Here is a 20,259-nt window from a genome sequence, read left to right as displayed (position 1 = left end):
GCGCCGGCGAGCACGAGCCACTGCCGGCCAAGCCATCGCCGCCTGATTTGGCCGATCTCTTGAGCCCTAGGTTGGGTTCACAACTTGACCGAGCCTCCACTCCCTCTCCTTCCTCTCGAGGTGTAGAGTTTTTCCTTTCATCGCGATTCATTATGTGCCCTAGATTTGTTGACGCCGAGGCTCGTACGACTTCATCTTCCTCGATCCATCTCCACAGTCGACGCTGCTTGATGCCGTGCTGCCGGCGTACATCGTCCGATCGCATAGGTGTTGTGCAGTCACTGATCCTGCTTTCTTCTCCACTGATCACTGGAGGATATTGGGTCATCTTCCTCTTAAGGTTGTCGCCTGCACAGGAAGATCTTCGGCAAGGAAGGGGGAGCCAAGCCCTAGCATCGATCTTCGCTCGCGATCAACCCATTGCTGGACAAGCCTTCCCTGATTCCATCTTTAGCCGATCTCCTCTCGTGCCTTGCTTCCTCCACAGAGCAGACACATTGCGGAATTTATGTTGCATCACCGGAACAACAGATTCTAACCGAGAAAGTATGGCTGCATCCTTACCTTTTTCCTCCTCTTTGTTCTGTTCGAGTGCCACCACTAGAGGGTGATCAATCTAGGTAAGCTTGTCTGGAATCTTGAAGAATTCATTGATAATGGTCTAATTAGTTTCCGTTGTGATGTTCTTCCTGATGTTGGGCTCGTGGGAGGCATAGGAACAACTCCTTGATGGACTTCCTCTAGGCAGATTTCTATCCTATGCATTCTTGCGGCTGAGTAAGGTTTCGGTTGAAGTTTTGGGGGCTGTTTGAGGTGAGTTTGGTTATGTTTGTTGGAATCTAGTAGATACATTCCTGTACAAATTGCTTCTTTGATTTATCATCTACTTTGGTTTGGATATTTATGTGGAATTAAACAGGGTGACCTAATCGACATTGGATTAGGTTCTAGGTTTAGTAAGTTGTTGATTATGTGATTAGCTAAATAATATATATATGTGCATCATGTGATTGTAAGACTTGGATTCGAGACGAGCGTTTCAACGTAGGACTTCTGGACACGATCTACGTATAAAGGCGGGTACCTTGACTTATCTTTTTGATATGTCATGTTGATATGTCTAGTAGGTTATTGCCTTTAGTAATAATTATGTTCGTCCTTGTTTCGGTACGTCACTACCGGATACAGGTTACATGCTTGTTTGCTCACCTGATGTGCATTTTTATGCTAATACCCACATGATTATATATATATATATATATATATGCTCAGAGAGGTAGTGACATACCATGCTTGTTATGTTCAGAACCTAGGTTTTTGATATCCTATCTGACCTATGTACTTTAGTTCTTCGTATTTGACTATTGATATTATGATACTCATTTTATATATATGGATATGGTTATGCTGATCAGTTTATTGCTATGCTTAGTGTCATGCATCATGATTGCATGCTGCGCGATTGTCGGCTCCACTATGGTTGAGCACATCGCCAGTTACATGTACTGCACACACCACCACTCATGGATTAGTGGTATATCAGGCAGGTGTGTGGCAGTTCTGCTGTTTGACTCTGTTGGTCGGGTGACTCAGCGTGGTAGCCGGCAGACAGTTCCGCTCTGTTTGGCTCCACTGGCATTTAGTGTAGCAGCGTGGTAGCCGACAGACGGTGGACTCTGTTTGGCTCCGTTGGTCAGGTGACTCAGCGTGGTAGCCGGCAGAGATACCTCCCCGTCATCGTGTACCGGGAGATGAGAGCATTGAGCTCCCCCATTTATGATTTGGGGTCAGAGGACAGGAGTACTCCGACAGCATCCCGTCCACTCAGTCACTCATCAGGTGTAGTGATGGTAGAGTGCACGGTTGTCACAGCCCTGCCCACTCGGTCTCACCATTATGTGTGAGATGACTGACTGGAGTCAGGGGTGACCAGGATGCATCATTGGCATCATACGCATTTATGCATTTACTGCTTGTGTTTGCTGCACTTATATGCTGCATTTGGATGGATGCATATGTTTGACATGCATACAGGATTTATGACACTTCCGGTCTGACGACCTGATTATTCTGATAGGTGGCCCTGGTGAGTACAGTACTCTTCAGCCTTTCCTATTATGCATTACCTTCTTTTGTTCAGGAGACTGTACTCCATAGTTATTACTATTTGTTATAGTTTACTATACATGTCAACTAGGTATCTGCTGAGTTGTTGAACTCACCCCCGTGGACACTATTTTTTTCAGGTACCAGGTTGTTTATGGAGTCGCTTGGAGTATCCTGCTTGCAGGTCCCCACGTCACATCAGAAGACCTGTCTCTGCCTTTGTTTATTATTATTTTTTGGTATATGTATTTGTGTACTTAGCTTTGTGTTCCGGTTTTGTGTCCGGAGTGTTGTTTTGGTTGTGTGGTGTAAGCCTAGCCGGCTAGCAGTTTTTGTGCTTTAGTTTGTATTTGGGTTTCTGTCATTTTCCGGTGTGTTGGTTTTGTTTCAACCGTGTGGGCTGATGATATATATATAACTGCGTGGTTGTGTGTATATTCTAGCCGCCTATGGCTGATGTATATTATGCCTGTAGAAATGCTTCAGATTATCACCCGTACAGGGGAGGTGCTGCCGAAATTTCTTCGGACAGGGACTCCTCTGGGGAGTGACACTAGTTCCAATGGATGGTAATTGTTGTGGTCATGAGAGACAGGTTCCAACTGAGAAAGTCTCACATCATGATCGTAGCACTGAAGACGAGATATTTGAAGATCTACAAAGATTAGCCATAAAGTTATCCTAGCATCTAGTGGAGCAAGATTTTAAAGGTCGTAAGTTTCCTTATCTTAATTTAAATTCCACTTTTGTAAAACCTTATCACAATCGTAAGAACCATGGTCGAGACAAACTGTACATAGATATCGGGTTTCCAATTGAACTTCATGAGTTTTTTGGTATGTTGCAGATCGAGGAATTCTTTGATTGGCTTGATGAGGATGAAAGAATTTTTCTTTATAGGGAAGATATGGATGACAAGATCAAAATTGTTAATGATCCAATGTATGACAAAGATGAAGTTGACAAGGATATTGTTGGAATGTATACTAAAAGCCTAGCTTTTGTAAACATTTATTTTGAAATAAAGAATCACATTGGTCAAAAATATCTACATTTATGTTAAGTGTAGTTGTTCAATTAATTTATATCGTAGATAACATAGTGTGTGGTGTCACGCACAGAAGATCATGTTATCAGTTCTTTATAAATTATAAACAGTTGCTCACGACTAAGATGGAAAGGAACAAACCGTCAGTAAAGTCGTAGTGTGATTAGGGATTAGTTTATCTTGACTAATAAATTACACTAGTACACTCTAAGTGTATCGAGTAGGACCATTTTAGGTAAGTTCTTTTTATACTGACTTGATAAAAGAACTGGACCTTAGTTATTATGGAAGTGTGTGCACTTAATCCTAATATAATAACAAACACATATATTTAGTATTTATTTCTTTGACTTATCAATGGATGAGATTTAACTAGATAAATCAATAAGCTCGATAAGTTGGAAAATGATATTACTTATAGTGTGTGTTGTTGATTATAGAAGGAAACGGTGTCCTAGTAAATCTAGGTTGAGAATGACCCCAAGAGGAGCTCATAAGGATTGTCATGTTAAACCCTGTAGGTGGACTTAGTCCGACATGACTATGAGGTTGAGTGGTACTACTCTTGGACTAAGATATTAATTAAGTGAATTGTCAGTAACTCATTTAATTAGTGGACATTCAACATCTTAAACACAGGGTGACTAACACACTCATAATAAGAAGGAGCCCAAAATGTAATTTAGGATTGGTGCGGTAGTTTAATAATAATAATTCTTTAGTGGTATGAATTATTATTAATGAAATTAAGTTGTGTGTTCGGGGCGAACACGGGAAGCTTATTTTCATTGGGAGACCAAAACCAATTCCTCCTCTCGGTCCCTATCATAGCCTCTTGTATATAGAGATTTATACCCACCACATACCCACTTTATACCCACTCTTTGGTGGTCGGCCAAGGTAGCTTGGAACCCAAGCTAAGGTCAGCCAAGACCCAAGGATTGAGCCAAGATTAGTGGTCGGCCCTAGCTTGGAGTCCAAGCTAGGTGTGGCCGGCCACATATAATATAAAAGGGATTTTATTTATAAATTTTTCTTATGTGGATAACATGTTTTTAAAAGAGAGTTTAAAATTTAAATCTTTCCTTTTATAGCTTTCTACAAAAGATTAAGAAAATATTTGAAATCTTTCCTTATTTGTAGATTGAAAGGTAGATTTTAATTTTGAGAAAACTTTCCCTTTTGAACCATGTTCATGATTTAAAAGAGAGTTTAAAAATTAAATATTCTCTTTTATAAGTTTCTACAAAAGATTAAAAAAAGATTTGATATCTTTCCTTATTTGTAGATTGAAAGGAGATTTTAATTTTTAGAGATAACTTTCCTTTTTGGAAATCATCTACATGTTTAAAAGAAAGATTTTAATTTATAAAATTTTCTTTTTATAATCCACCATGAAGGGAAAAATTATTGGAGAAATTTTTTATATATTTTCGGAAACAAATTAGGAAGTTTAAATTCTTGTGTTAATTAAAACTCTCCTTGTTTTGGAGATTAAAGTGGCCGACCATTACAATTAAGAAAAGGATTTTAATTTTAATTAATTAAAATTTTCCTTTTCAAGGTAAAATAATTAAGGAAGTTTTATTTAAATTTCCTTATTGCCAAGACCAAGGATGATAAAAGAGGGGTTAGAGGTGCCTTCAAGAGGTGAACCCTATTCTTTTTCTTCCTCTCTTTTCCTCCTTGGTGTGGCCGGCCCTAGAGGTTCTCCATCTCCTCTTCTCTTCTTCTTTAGTGGTCGGTTTCATCTTTCTTTTGGAGTTGGTGATGGTGGCCGGATCTAGCTAGGAGAAGAAGGAGAGAAAGGAGGTTTTGTTTCTAGCATCCCTTGGAGCTTGGTGGTGGTGACCGGACCTCTACTTCTCTTAGAGAATTGATGGTGGCCGAATCTAGCTTGGAGAAGAAGGAGCTTGGTGGTTCTCATCTTGGAAGATCGTGGCCCACACAACGTCCAAGATTAGAAGAGGAATACGATAGAAGATCAAGAGGTTATTTGCTTACAAAGAAATGTATAACTAGTAATTGTTTTCCGCATCATACTAGTTTTCTTTGTATAGTTATTTTTGGAAATACCAAACACAAGAGACATATGATTCTAGAGTTTTCGGATTTGTTTTAAATTTGTGTTTCTTTTGTTTTATTTTTTGAATTTATGATTTGATTGTTCTTTTTGGTTAAACCTAGAGTTATATAAGGAAATTAAATATTAGCTTTCCTTAAAAGGCTTTGTCTAGGTAGTGGTGGATGCTCCCATACCCAAGAAGGCCATGTGCCTCGCCATGCAGTCCTGGAAGTCAATTTTAGAAATTAATATTTAATTGAATTTATAACATAGGTTGATTTGGATCAATAGTGTTAAGTTCCGCTTGCGATCCAAGTCTAAACCATTAAGAACAGATAAGTTAAATTTGGAATCAATAATATTAAGTTCCATTTGTGATTCCTAATTTAACTTCTAAAGAACAAAATAGGTTTTTTAGGAAAAGGTTTGACACTTGTACAAAATGTTTGTACAGTGGAACCGGTACGATCCTCCTAGGACCAACCAACAATTGGTATCAGAGCTAGGGTTTGCCTCTGTGTGTTTGGTTTTCAAATAAATTATGCACATGTCATACATAATTTAGGCAGGATAATAGTAGGATATGCTAACTTTATGGTTGCAGGCTCCAACTATTATGGCATATAGATATTGTGTGTGATTGGACCCTTGGACATGTCAAGGGTATTTTATTGTGTGTGCATGATTGCATGTAATTAAATACAGCAGGAGCTGTATTAGTTATTAGGTTTTTACATTTTTGTTTCGATCTAGATTACATATACATTCCTTTGTGGAATATAGGATTGATATATGTAAAATTTTATTTTTGTCGCGGATCGTATCCTTGAAAAGCGTGGTGCTATTGGAGGACCAGAGGTGCAGTAGAAAAAGAAGCTCGATGACCCGACGACATAGACCCGATGGCGGTGGCTAAAGATGGCAGCAGCCAGGGTTGGAGCATATGAAGAACAGTGATGGAAGAAGCCATAATAGTTGGAAAATTAATTTCCATATTTATTACTTTTATTTACTGTGATGTGCATTTGATGTATACTAGCATAGGTTAAAATTCCTCACTTTAAAAAACTAAGTGGGAGAGAGATTTTTAAATAAATTCCACAGTCTCCATTAATGGGTTGTAAGTGATGCAACAAGCTTGTGTGTTGGCTCTGAGTGCCTCCCTCCACAACGGATGGATTTGTTGCGGATCACTAGATCAAACTTCCTTTATGGATGGTTATAGGAAATTATTTAGGAGCGTGTGATCTTCTCCAACTGAATGGGCATAATCCTATTTAATGGACTAAGTATCAAGTAATGGTATACACTTAGACGCATTCAATAGTATCCTCCCCAACGGAGTCACTGCTATTATTTTGCGGGACCAAAGGAATACCAACTATTAATTTGTCATAAAGCTAGGTGAAACCCTCCTCTTACAAATGTTTGATTTTGTATACGTCCACACTAACATGGCATGCAAAATTCACGGTGTTTGAGATAATTTTGTCATAAAGTTAAGTTGACAAAATAAATTGGGTAAAACCTCCTCTTACAAACCAATGAATTTGTATACGTTCTTAGCTAGAGCCCTAGAGCCAATCATTTGATGATTGTATATTGGACTTATTGTATCATATTCTATATAAATAAAGGCATTTGGATTTTGGTTATTATACTTACTTGTATTGGTGCCAAATAAACTAAGTATAATAATGTCCCTGAGTAGACGGTTCTCACCTATATCAATCCGTTAGTTGAACCGATAGTGAGATGATATAGGGAACACTACTCTTAATCATTCCTAGTCGAGTATTAACATTCAGGGACAATGTTAATGCAATAAGACTAGCATGTAGGTCAACTCGATGACTTGATCTCACAAGTCATGGATATAGAGATATCAAGTTGACACATGGGTATACATTAGAGAATGTATACTGAATGACCCGCCATGAAAAAGTATCATGGATCGTTATATGAGTGTCATATACTTTCTCATGTGGCTATTAGTATGACTACTAGTCCTTAGACCTGAAGTCACCATAGATCCCTATATAAGGAGTTATGTACTTTGGTTTCGTCAAACGTCACCCGTAACTGGGTGGACTATAAAGGCGATTACTGGGTATATAACAAATTATGCAGAGGGATGTGAGTGATGTAGATGGGATCTATCCCTCCTATATGACGGGAGAGACATCGGTATTCTTGATAGAGTGAGACCACGAAGTGCATGGCCATGCCCAAATGAGTCAATATAGGATATTGAGCTCATTTGATTTAGTGAGTCTACTTGGAGTTCAAGATTTAGATTGGTCAGAGGATGACACGGTCTATGCCTCACATTGACCAATCTAGATGTCTATGATAGAAGGATACTTGTCATATATTGTGAGGAGTCACAATTAGTAGTCACAAGGTGATGTTGGATCTCAACATTCTTGTAACATTGGGTAGTAATGATGTGTTGCTAGATACCGCTCATTACTTATGTTTCTAAATGGGTTTAGGGGCATTGCCAACGTTACAAGAACCTATAGGGTCACACACTAAGGACAATTAGATGGAGATTAGGTTCATATGATGAACCAAGAGGATTAGATTCATTTGATGAATCAAATTGGATTAAGAGTAATCCTAATTGGGCTAACTTGAGTTTGACTCAAGTTGATTCATGTGTTCAATGAGTCTAATTTAGATTATGACTCATTGAATCAATTTAATTAAATGAATTAGATTCATTATATTAAGTTGGCTTGAATCAAATGGTTAGATTCGATCAACAATGGAAGAGATTTGGTCAAGTTTGACTTGACTTGTGAGGAAGAGGAAGAGTCAAGTTTGACTTGACTTTATGCCACATCATTTGTGACATGGCATTAAGTAGCCAATGATGATGTGTCACATCATCAAGGTACATGTGTGTGCCACCTCATGGAGGTTACATATTCCCTCTTTGATGGCCACTTAATGCATTAATGAGGGGAGTTACACAAATGATGGTGGTCGGCCACTTGATGGTATGATGAGGAGTTTTCATTTGGTGAGTTATTCACATTCACTCCTTCTTCCTTGAGTTCTTCTTGCTCTCTCCCTCTCCTCTTCTTGTCGTGGCCTATCAAGGTGCTAGCACACCTTTGTTTAGGTCTTCTCCACCTAAGTTGTCTATGTGGATACTTCTAGAGGACCGTACGCTTGACGGTCTAAAGATCCGGCATTTTGGACGAGCGGGATTCGCGTAGGACGCGCATCAAGGGTATATACATCTTAGCCTTTGTAGATTTAGTGTAAATCGAAGTTTTCTAACTCGTACTCAAAATTTTTTGAATTTTTCCTTTGCACGGATCCGGTGGCATGGGTGATTCGGGGTTTCCGCAACGCGAAAAACGGTTTTCGCGGCCCGAAAAATCCAACAGTCCACACTAACGTGGCATATAAAATTCAAGGCGTTTGAGGTAATTTAAGGATGACAAGATAATTAATGGGTAAGACCCTCCACTTACAAATGTTTGATTTTGTATATATCCACACTAACGTGGCATGCAAAATTTACAGTATTAGAGGTGTTGGTGAATTTAAATGATATTGTTTTGAGGAATCAATATTATTTTAAATTCAAAGTTTTGATTAAATATTTAACCAAAGACAAGACCAACTATTAATTTTATTAGTCATAAAGAAAGGTTGACGAGATAATAAAATTAATGGATAAAATCTCCTCTTTGAATTTGTATACGTCCACACTGACGTGGCATACAAAATTCATGGAGATTTTTAAGAGTTGGTCTTGACCAAATATTTTTGTGATTCTTAGGATTTAAAATGTTGGTCAATCCCCTAGCTGTTATACTATAGGATAGAATTAGTGGTCCCAATTATAATGATTGAAAATAAGACTTGGACATTAAGGTGGACTATCTTCTTAGAACTAAGAACAATAAAGGTGTATTTTATTCATTAGTTATTACATGTTTAGTGGTGTTATCTACGGGTACTTGGTATGTAGATACGGGAACCACTGATCATGTCTGCAATTTATTGCAGAGATTCCAAGAAACCCGACAACTATATGAAAGGAAAATCACCATCTATATGGGCACTGCTAAAAAAATAGTAGTTGTTGCAGTGGGAGGTGTTTATCCTCCGAGAGGAATAAAACATGGATTTTTTGAAATTGTCTTTACGTACCAAGTTTAGAAAGAACTAGTTTTCAGATTCTAAACTATTTAAAGAACTTGATATTCTGCCTCTTTTAATAACAAAGTTATTATCAAGAAAAAGAGGAAATTTATCTGTTCTGGTACGTTGGTTGGCAATTTAAAAATCCAATAACTCCCACAATGCAACAAATGGAAATTAATGACACATCTTCTAACTTTATTAAGAGAAAGCAACCTTCGGAAATAAACCAATCATATCTTTGGCATCTAAGGCTAGGTTATATTAACTTGAGTAGGATTCAAAGGATAATAACCAATAAACTCTTGGGTTCATTTGTACTGGAAATCTTTCCAACCTGCGAGTCTTACTTGGAAGGAAAAATAACCAAGAAGCTTTTAAGTATAAGGGGTATAGAGCCAAAGATATGTTGAAATTGGTTTATTAATTCTGATTTGTGTGGTTATATGACTATCCAGACAAGAGGTGGTTTCAAATATTTTGTCTCTTTTATAGACGACTATTCGAGATAAGGATACATTTACTTGATGCGCCGTAAGTCTAAGTACTTTGAATAGTTAAAAGAGTACGAGACTAATGCAGTGAAATGTCAAAAGTAAAAGTATCAAGACACTACGGTGATATCGTAGTAAAGAGTGTTGGTGCAATATCCCTCAGGTCAAGGTTGACCTGGTTGACCAAGCTTGAGTCTTGGTTTGGGTTTCAATGTTTGAAAATACAAGACTTCGATGGTATAGACAAGTTCAGGTGCAGTTGTTCATTTGGGGAGATTGTTTGGTGCAATTCCCCTCTGATCAGGGTCTAATCAGGTTGGTTGAAAAAGAGTCAAGTAGGTCAAGGTTGACCAGATAGTTGGCTGGGAAAGTCCTGGTGAGTGAAGCCAGGCAGAAGTGAAATCCTGGTGAGTGAAGCCAGGTGAAAGTCCTGGTGAGTGAAGCCAGGCAGAAGTGAAATCCTGGTGAGTGAAGCCAGGTGAAATTCCTGGTGAGTGAAGCCAGGTGAAAGACCTAGTGAGTGAACTAGGTGAAAGTCCTGGTGAGTGAAGCCAGGCAGAAGTGAAATCCTGATGAGTGAAGCCAGGTGAAAGTCCTAGTGAGTGAAGCCAGGTGAAAAACCTAGTGACTGAAGCTAGGTAAAAGGAAAATCCTAGTGAGTGAAGCTAGGTGAAAGTCCTGGTAAGTGAAGCCAGGCAGAAGTGAAAGACCTGGTGAGTGAAGCCAGGCAGAAGAGAAGTCCTAGTGAGTGAAGCTAGGCAAAAGGGAAGTCCTGGTGAGTGAAGCCAGGCACGGGGAAATCCAGATGGTTCAAGGTTGACCAGACATCTGGTGAAAGTCCAAGTAGGTCAAAGGGATTGACTGGATACTTGGCAAGAAGGGAAAAGTCCAAGTAGGTCAAGGGAGTGACCGGATACTTGGCACGATGAGGAAAAGTCCAAGTGGGTCAAAGGGATTAACCGGATACTTGGCAAGACGAGAAAAGTCCAAGTGGGTCAAGGGATTGACCGGACACTTGGTGAGAAAATCCTAGCTGGTCAAGGGTGACCAGATGCTAGGTTTTATGTACCAACAGGTCAAGATTGATCGGATGTTGGTTTTGGGGGTTTGGGACATGGTTTTGGGCAAAAACCAGCAGCTCAATCGATCGATTGGCTGGAGCCCAATCGATCGGTCGATCAATTTGGGAGTCCCCGCGAGAAGCCTTCGTCCCAATCGATCAGTGGATCGATTGGGAGGTTGTCGCGAGCACACAGAAGCCTGCTGGATCGATCGGCTAATCGATCCAGAGGTCTCAATCGATCAGTGGATCGATTGGGAAGCTGCGATGTGTCGCGATAAGCCCTGGATCAATCGGTCGATCGATCCAGGCAAATTCCAAAGCATAGAGGTGCTCTGGATCGATCAGTTGATCGATCCAAAGCCTCCCCGATCGATTGGGAGCAATCCAATCGATCGGGATTCAACCGTTAGCGTCGTTTATAACTGCAGGCGTTCGAGAGACAACGGGGGGTTTTTACATGATTCATCTCCGATCTTCACCAACGACTCCACAGCTCTCTCTCAAGTTCAGATCGCCAGTTCTTGAAAATTCTTGGAGGTTCTTCCAAGTAAAGAGGTGGATCAAAAGCAAGAAGAGAAGTTAGGGTTAGGGTTTATTGTATGCTTTTGCTTGTATTTCATATCCTTTCCTTTCTTCTTGTATTGAGAGTTTGTAAAGGCTTCTCCGCCTTCGGTAGTTACCGTAGAGGAGTGTTTTTCATAGTGGAGGGTGCGTGAGTGTGTGGATCCTTGGATTAGTCACCTCTTGTGAGGTGGATACCAAGTAAAATCCATTTGTTAGCGTTGTATTTTGTTTCTTTGTATTTTCCGCTGCACATCTTTGAAGAAACAAGCAACGAAGAACACGGAGCACGCACCGAGCTATTCACCCCCCCCCCCCCTCTAGCTACATTTTGGTCCCAAGAAGTGGTATCAGAGCGAGGTCGTTCTTCACCGGAATCATCGTCGAAAGGGGCAAACGTAACAAGAAGAGCTAGAGGGTAAAGAAGTTGGAGAAAAATTATCAAAGTCAAAGAAATCAAGAAGCTCAACTTCAAGATGCAATTCCAAGATGGACTTGGATTTGACACAAGGGTGGCTCCACCGTACACATCTACAAGCTTCGATTTTTGGAAATCAAGGATCGAAAACTTCTTAATGGTATAGATAGAGAAATAATTTGCTCTTATGGAAGGCTTCGAAGCTCCAACAAATTCAAAGGGCAAAGTGCTCAAGAGGAGCAAATGAAGCCCGGAGCAAGTCCAAAGGTGCGAAGGTAATGACAAGGTAACCAAATTATTGGTTAATTTATTGCCTAGCACAATTCTATGCAAAGTCGGAGAATTCAAGGATGCCAAGGAGTTTTGGAGCAAATTGGCAACAATTCATGAGATCCCCTCCACGGTACCAATCTAAGAAAAATCCAAAGAGGGTGACTCATTGGAGAAAGATCAAGAGGAGGAGAATTCCGAAGTTGAGAGATGCTCAACTTCCGAAGAAGAAGTTCAAGAAGAAGCTTCATCTTCGAGGGAATACAATGAAGATGGCAAGGAGAGGGCATACTCCTTGTTCCATGTCCAAGATGAAGATGAAGAAGTCTCCACCTCTAGGATTGAGGGGGAGCAACTCTTGGTGACGCCGGATCAAGAAGAAGGAGAAGCTTCTACATCCGGGTCAAGAGAAGAAGTAGAGGAACAAGCTTCCACCTCCACAAGTCAAGACAAATCTATTGGAGGAGTATCAAGTTCGAATCAAGAGGAAGCATCTACCTCCGGATCAAAAGGAGAAAATGTCACCCCTACAAGCAAAGGTAAAATAATTTCAATAGAAAATAACAAAAATCATATCATTTGCTTTGTGTGTAGGGAGAATGGGCACTACAAGAGTAAGTGTCCCAACTTGGCCAAGAAGAAGGGCCAAGTGGCACCCAAGGGCAAGGAGAAGCCCAAGGAGACCATCCCCGGAACAAAGAAGAGCAAGGAGCACATTGTGTGCTTCTCTTGCAATCAAAGAGGGCATTACCGAAGTCAATGCCCTAAGGGGAAGAAGGTGGTCAAGGCTCAAGGAGGAAGCTCAACTCAAGGGGGAGCCTCCAAGGTAAAAAGGAAGGTAACATTTATTGAGCCTATTCCTTTAAATAATGGTAAAAAGCATGATAGTTCAAACTTATACCATTTTAATGCTATTTACCATAAGAATAGAAAGCATGATGTTATTAAAGAAAATCATGTGGCTCTCCATGCTAAGACTACCAAACCTAGGACTAGGAAGGTAGGTAAAAGTCTAGGCAATAACACTAAGGATTTTAGCTACAAGCCTAGAAACCAAAATGCACATGGACTTAATGGAAAACCAAAAACTAAGGACTTAGTGATGGAGAATCAAGTCTTGAGGTCAAGACTTGACAAACTAGAAAAGACCCTAAAAAGGATGAAAAATATCCTTAAAGGGCAAAATGAGTAAAATCTAGGTTTAGGACAACAAGGGTCATCCAGGGGCCATAGAGGTTTGGGATACAAACCTAAAACTAAAAAAGATGTACCTACTTATCATAGAGTTCCATATAGTTATGGAACAAACCCTAGGTCTAGTGGTCAAGTCAAGAATACTAGGGAAGTCATCACTAAGAGTATTTTTGCAAAAAATGTGACTAAGACTTCTAAGAAGTCTAAGAAAGTCATTAAGAAGGTCACCAGGGAAGAAATCCCTAGAGTTGACCTAGAAAATGTGACCAAGGCTTCTAAGAAGCCAAACAAAGTCACTAGGAAGGTATCTAGGGAAGTTATCCCTAGTGAATACCTAGAGCATCCAAGGAGCACCAATAGGTGTTGGGTTCCTAGGAGCATTTTCTCTACCCCATAGATGGGCTTGAGAGTGCCAACTCTAAGAAGAAGGGTAGTTAACCCAACTTTGAAGAAATTGACATTAAAGGAGCATTTTCAAGGTTATTATTAACCTTTGAAAATGAAATAGATTTATCATTTACTCTTTGGAAGAGTAAAATGTGCCAAAATTCCGGAGATATTGATTTTAATCTTAATTGGCACAATTTGGGAAAACATAAGAAATACCAAGTTGGGACATTGGTATTTTCTTAGTAATTTAAGGCAAATCTAAGCCTTAATTTAAAGTGCTACTCTTGTGGAAAAATGAAATATGCAAACATTTGGGGAATGTTTTAATTTTTTTTTAATTAGTATAATTAATTCAAGAGATTAAAGAAATGACAAGTTGGGTTTTGGCATTTTCTTGAGGAAATTGGGCAATCTAGGGTTTAAGTTTTAGAATTAGCTATAAGCTTAAGGATACTTAGATAGATAATCTAGGTATATTTTATTTATGCTAAACCTTGCCATGATTGTTTGCCCATTATATGCCATGACATCATGATTATTTTTGCATTCATACCTTATGATGAAAAACACAAAAATAGCATGTCATGACATACATACATCATGTAGTTATAGGAAATTTTCTTTTGAAAATTATTTCATTTTGATGTATGTCATAACATATCATGCATTAATTTCAATTCCTTGAAATTAAGGACAAATGGCATTTATCAACAAGTGATTTCAACAAGTGACATCCTAGGTGGATGTTCAATATCCACAAAATGCCTAGATAGAGATGCATGATCCCTAGATTAGGGCAAAACCAAATTTTACATCTCACAAAGACCTATAAGATGACTTGTATATGTTTTGTGCACGGTAGATACAAGTGAGATGTTAGGATGATGAACAAAACTCAACATGTTGATTTAGTGCATTCCCTTGAGTTTTAAGTTCATCAAAACACATAGTTATGTGTTTTCCCATCATTGAGAAAGCTAATGTACAAGTCATGTGCATTAAGCCCAAGGAACATAGTGGGATATTGGTTTTGAAAATCATTTTAAAATGCTTTTGGAAAACCTTGATGAAGATTATCTTTTGACAGTGATCATCATTGAATAGTTGAGCACAAACTAGAAGAAAACACTAAAAGTTTTGCAAGTTCTCTAGTTTGTGTCAATCTTGGAAAATATGAAGTATTTTCTATAAAATTATTTTTCCATGATAATATATGCCCTAAATAATCTCTATACAAATTTTCACAATTTTTGGATTTTTGTAGATTTTTCTAGGGGTTTCTGAAGTTGACTGAAAAGAAATTTCAGCAACTATCAGAACTCCAATCGATCACCCGATCGATTGTAGTGCCTCAATCGATCGAGCGATCGATTGAGAAGGCAAATCTCGCGAGCAGAAGCTCACTGGATCGATCAGTCGATCGATCCAGACTGTCTAAATCGATCAGTGGATCGATTCAAGGCAATTCAATCGATTGGGACCCAACTCCAATCGATTGAGGAAGCTGATTTTGGCTGGGAAAGCCTGATTTCAGCATTCCAAACCAGGTTTAGTCTAAGTAACCATTCCTAACCCCTCAAAATACATTTTTATACATATAAAGGGGTGTTTTCATGTTGAAAACAAGGATGGATTGGTTGGGGAAGACTAAATTGAAGTTTAGGTTGAGGTTTGGTTTCAATATTGGATCTTTGAACCTTAAAACTTCTAAATTTGGGTTTCCTAAAGGTTTAGGGATTCCAAGTCATTGTTGGTGCAATGACAGAAGGTACGACCATGTCTTTAGGGGGAGGTACTCTTTAAAGACATCAAAACTATTTTTCATGAACCTTGGAAGGTGGTTAACCTTCTTTTAAGAACATGCTCAAGGTTGAGCATTGGATTACAATGGAGAGTGGATATCTTCATTGTTTATGTTGTAAATGCTCAAGGTTGGGCATTTGTCTACATTGGGGGAGAATGTAGGGTTAATGATAGTGAAGGGTATGGGACCTTCATTATCGTGTTGATCACAACGAGTGAAGTTGTGAACAACGATGAGCAACTCTTCAGGGGGAGAGTCTCTAAGGGGAGAGTTTTTCAACAAGTGAATTTGTTGATGTGTGCCCCACGATGGGGGCATGTTTATGATGTGTGCCAATAGGGGGAGAATGTTGGTTGCTACTCGGAAAACCTAATGGTTCCACTGTACAAAAATTTTGTACAAAGGTCTGAACCTTTTCCTAGCTACCATGTGTTCTTTTAAATTAAACTCGGATTGCCTGCGGAACTTAACACGTTTGATCCTAAGTTTAATTTATTTGTTCTTTTAGGTTTAGACTTGGATCTCCTGCAGAACTTAACACGTTCGATCCAAATCACCTAGGTTATTAATTCCATTAAATATTAATTTCCAAAATTGGCTTTCAGAACTGCATGGCGAGGCACATGGCCTTCTTGGATATGGTAACAACCACCACCGCCTAGACAAAGCCTTTTAAGGAAAGCTAATATTTAATTTCCTTAAATAACTTTAGGTCAACCAAAAGGAACAATCAAATCACAAGGAAAAGAAAAACAAAAGAACACAACATCGAAAACTAATTCGAAATACTAGAATCGCATGTCTTTTTTATTTGGTATTTTTACATGGAGATAAAACTAACATGATGCGGAAAACAATATTCGTTATACCTTACTTAGTAGATAATGACCTCTTGATCTTCTACCGTATTCATCTTCTAATCTCAGACGTTGTGTGGGCAACGATCTTCCGAGACGAGGACCACCAAGGCACCTTCTTCTTCCTTCCTTCAAGTTTCGGCCAAGCATATCTTCTAAAGGATGAAGAACTTTTTTCAACAACCAAGCTCCAAGTAATGCAAGCTTTCTCTCCTTCTTCCTCAAGCTAGATCCGGCCACCTCCTCCAAGCTCCAAGAGATAAAGGATTTCGGCCACACAAGAGGAAGAGAGAAAAGGAGAAGGGTCGGCCACACCAAGGAAGAAAAGAGCGAGAAAGTAGAATAGAGTCGTTAGTTTTGAAGCCTCCTCTACCCCCTCTTTTATAATCCTTGGTCTTGGCAAATAGGAGAAATTTAATAAAAACTTCCTTAATTCTTTTGCCATTGAAAAGGAAAATTTATTTAACTAAAAACAATTTTCTTCTCATCAATTATAATGGCCGGCCATATCAAAGCTACAAACAAGGAGAGTTTTAATTAATTAAAACTTCCTAATTTGTCTCTGAAAATTTATAAAAAATTTCTCCAATAATTTTCATCCCTTCATGATTGGTTAATAAAAAGGAAATTTTATAAATTAAAATATTTCTTTTTAACATGTGGATAAAAAGAAAGTTATCTGTAAAAATTAAAATCTCTTTTAATCTACAAATAAGGAAAGATATCAAATCTTTTCTTAATCTTTTGTAGAAACTTATAAAAGAGAATATTTAATTTTTTAAACTCTCTTTTAAATCATGAACATGGTTAAAAATGAAAGATTTCTTAAAATTTAAAATCCACCTTTTAATCAACAAATAAGGAAAGATTTTAAATTTTAAACTCTCTTTTAAACATGTAGATGATTTACAAATAAAGAAAATTTTTACCAAAAATTAAAACCATCCTTTTAATCTACAAATAAAGAAAGAGATTAATCTCTTCTCTTAATCTTTTGTAGAAAGTTATAAAAGGAAAAAAAAATTTTAAACTCTCTTTTTAAAACCTTAATATCCACATAAGAAATAATTTTAATAAAAATTCTTTTTAATATTTTAGTGGTCGACCACCTAAGCTTGAGACCCAAGCTTTGGCCGGCCACCAACTTGGCTCATCCACTTGGTCTTGGCCGGCCCTAGCTTGGGTTCCAAGCTAGCTTGGCCGGCCCCATTGGATGGGTAAAAAGGTGGGTATGTGGTGGGTATAAATCTCTATATACAAGAGGCTACGATAGAGACCGAGAGGAGGAATTGGTTTTGGTCTCCCGATGAAATTAAGCATCCCGTGTTCGCCCCGAACACACAACTTAATTTCATCAATAATAATTTTTTCCACTAAAGAACTATTATTGAACTACCGCACCAATCCCAAATTACATTTTGGGCTCCTTCTTATTATGAGTGTGTTAGTCTCCCTGTGTTTAAGATGTCGAATGTCCACTAATTAAGTGAGTTACTGACAACTCATTTAATTAATATCTTAGTCCAAGAGTAGTACCACTCAACCTTATCGTCATGTTGGACTAAGTCCACCTGCAGGGTTTAACATGACAATCCTTATGAGCTCCTCTTGGGGATATTATCAACCTAGATCACTAGGACACAGTTTCCTTCTATAATCAACAACACACACTATAAGTGATATCATTTCCCAACTTATCAGGCTTATTGATTTATCGAACTAAATCTCACCCATTGATAAATTAAAGAAATAAATATCAAATATATGTGCTTGTTATTATATTAGGATTAAGAGCACACACTTCCATAATAACTGAGATCTTTGTTCCTTCATAAAGTCAGTATAAAAGGAACGACCTCTAATGGTCCTACTCAATACACTCTAAGTGTACTAGTGTAATTATATAGTTAAGATAAACTAATACTTAATTACACTACGACCTTTCAATGGTTTGTTCCTTTCCATCTTGGTCGTGAGCTACTGTTTATAATTTATAAGGAACCGATAACATGATCTTCTGTGTGTGACACCACATACCATGTTATCTACAATATAAATTAATTGAACAACTACATTTATCATAAATATAGACATTTGACCAATGTGATTCTTATTTCTAGATAAATGTTTATACCAAAAGCTAGGCTTTTAGTATACATCCTAACAATCTCCCACTTATACTAAAAGACTAAGTTGCCATATCTGCTGCCATACATCCGATTCTCAACCCTTCAACATGACCATCAAAAGCTCTTGCCTTAAGGACCTTATTGAAAGGATCTATAGGTCATCACCTGATGCAATCTAGGCGGCAACAACTTCTCCTCGTTTATACGATTTCTCGTATTGGGTGGTACTTGCGCTCTATTATCTTTACTTGCCTTATAGACTTATGGTTTCTTCGAGTTTGCTACTTCACCACTATTATTATAATAATTTTTGGGCAAACCAGAAATCATGTCTAAGTCTATCTTGAAGTATCTGAGTCATACAACTTCTATGGCTACCTCAGATGCTACCATATACTCAGCTTTTATGGTGGAGTCCGAAAAGCACCTATGCTTATCACTCTTCCATAGTTATAACTTTACCTCCTAAAATAAACACAAAACCCCGAGGTTGACTTACTATTGTCCCTATCCGATTGGAAGTCAAAATCCGTGCAACCCACAGGGACCAAATTAACTGTCTTGTAAGCTAGCATATAATCTCTAGTGCCTCTAAGGTACTTCAATATATGCTTTACTGCAGTCCAATGTCCTTGTCTAGGGTTACTTTGATATCTGCTAACTATGCCCTTGGCAAAACAGATTTCTGATCTCGTGCATAGCATACATTAGGCTTTCGACAGCCGAAGCATAAAGAACTGCCTTCATTTCCTCTATCTACTTTGATGTCTACAGAGACATCTCTTTAGATAAAGTTACTCCATGCTAAAAAGGTAAGAAACCTTTCTTGGAGTTTTGCATGCTTAAAACGAGCAAGGATTTTTTCGATATATGAAGCTTGGGATAAGAAAAATATTCTTTTCTTCCGATCCCTTATTACTTTGATCCCAAGAATATATATGATCCTGTCCGAAAGCTGAATCAACGGACGCTGGGCACGTGGCGCTCTCCAAGCTGCTGGCATAGATCTCCGGTTGATCGCAAGGTGCTCCGGCGAACCTGCACAGAAGTCGGGCCGGGAAGGGGTTCCCGGCGACGACCCTCCGACGCTCAAGTCAGGTGAGGGAAAAACAAGAAAGTGGCTCCAAGGATTGAAGATTTCATACCTCCGGTGAAGTCTAATGGCCTTTATATAGAGCCACGGGAACTTGGTGCACACAAACCGAGATGTACACGTGTCCTACACCATACCGCAGCATGGGATTGTCAGAAGAGCATGTCTGACGCCATACTGCTACAGTCTGAGCGTCTCCTTGATGGGACCGCAGAACCTTTTGTCGTACGATACTGAGTATGGCCTGGTCTTCAAACATGTCGGTTGTCAGCAACAGGGGTTACTGAGATGACGTACCTGCTGTCCCATACTTTTTGACTTTCTCCTCCCGGATCAGCCATCAGGCCGCTCGGCCAGGATGTTCACCTTTGGTCCGACGTAGGTGGTTGTCCGTCCAGGAAGGTTCAGAGTCGTCGCCGGCCCGGCTCTCATAGCCTGACACCTTGGCCGAGCGGACAATCGCTCGGCCTTCACTCTTGATTTGCAATGCGGCCGAGCGGAATATCCGCTTGGCCATATGATCCGAGCGGACTATCCGCTCGGCCATATGATCTCTCTCCCTTGGAAATTTGGGCTCACGGCCAGCTGGTTGCTCTCTTGGGT

Source organism: Zingiber officinale, chromosome 11B (assembly GCF_018446385.1).
Source record: "Zingiber officinale cultivar Zhangliang chromosome 11B, Zo_v1.1, whole genome shotgun sequence".
Classification (NCBI taxonomy): domain Eukaryota; kingdom Viridiplantae; phylum Streptophyta; class Magnoliopsida; order Zingiberales; family Zingiberaceae; genus Zingiber; species Zingiber officinale.
The sequence above is the reverse complement of the archived record's forward strand: the minus strand, read 5'-3'. Positions refer to the sequence as shown.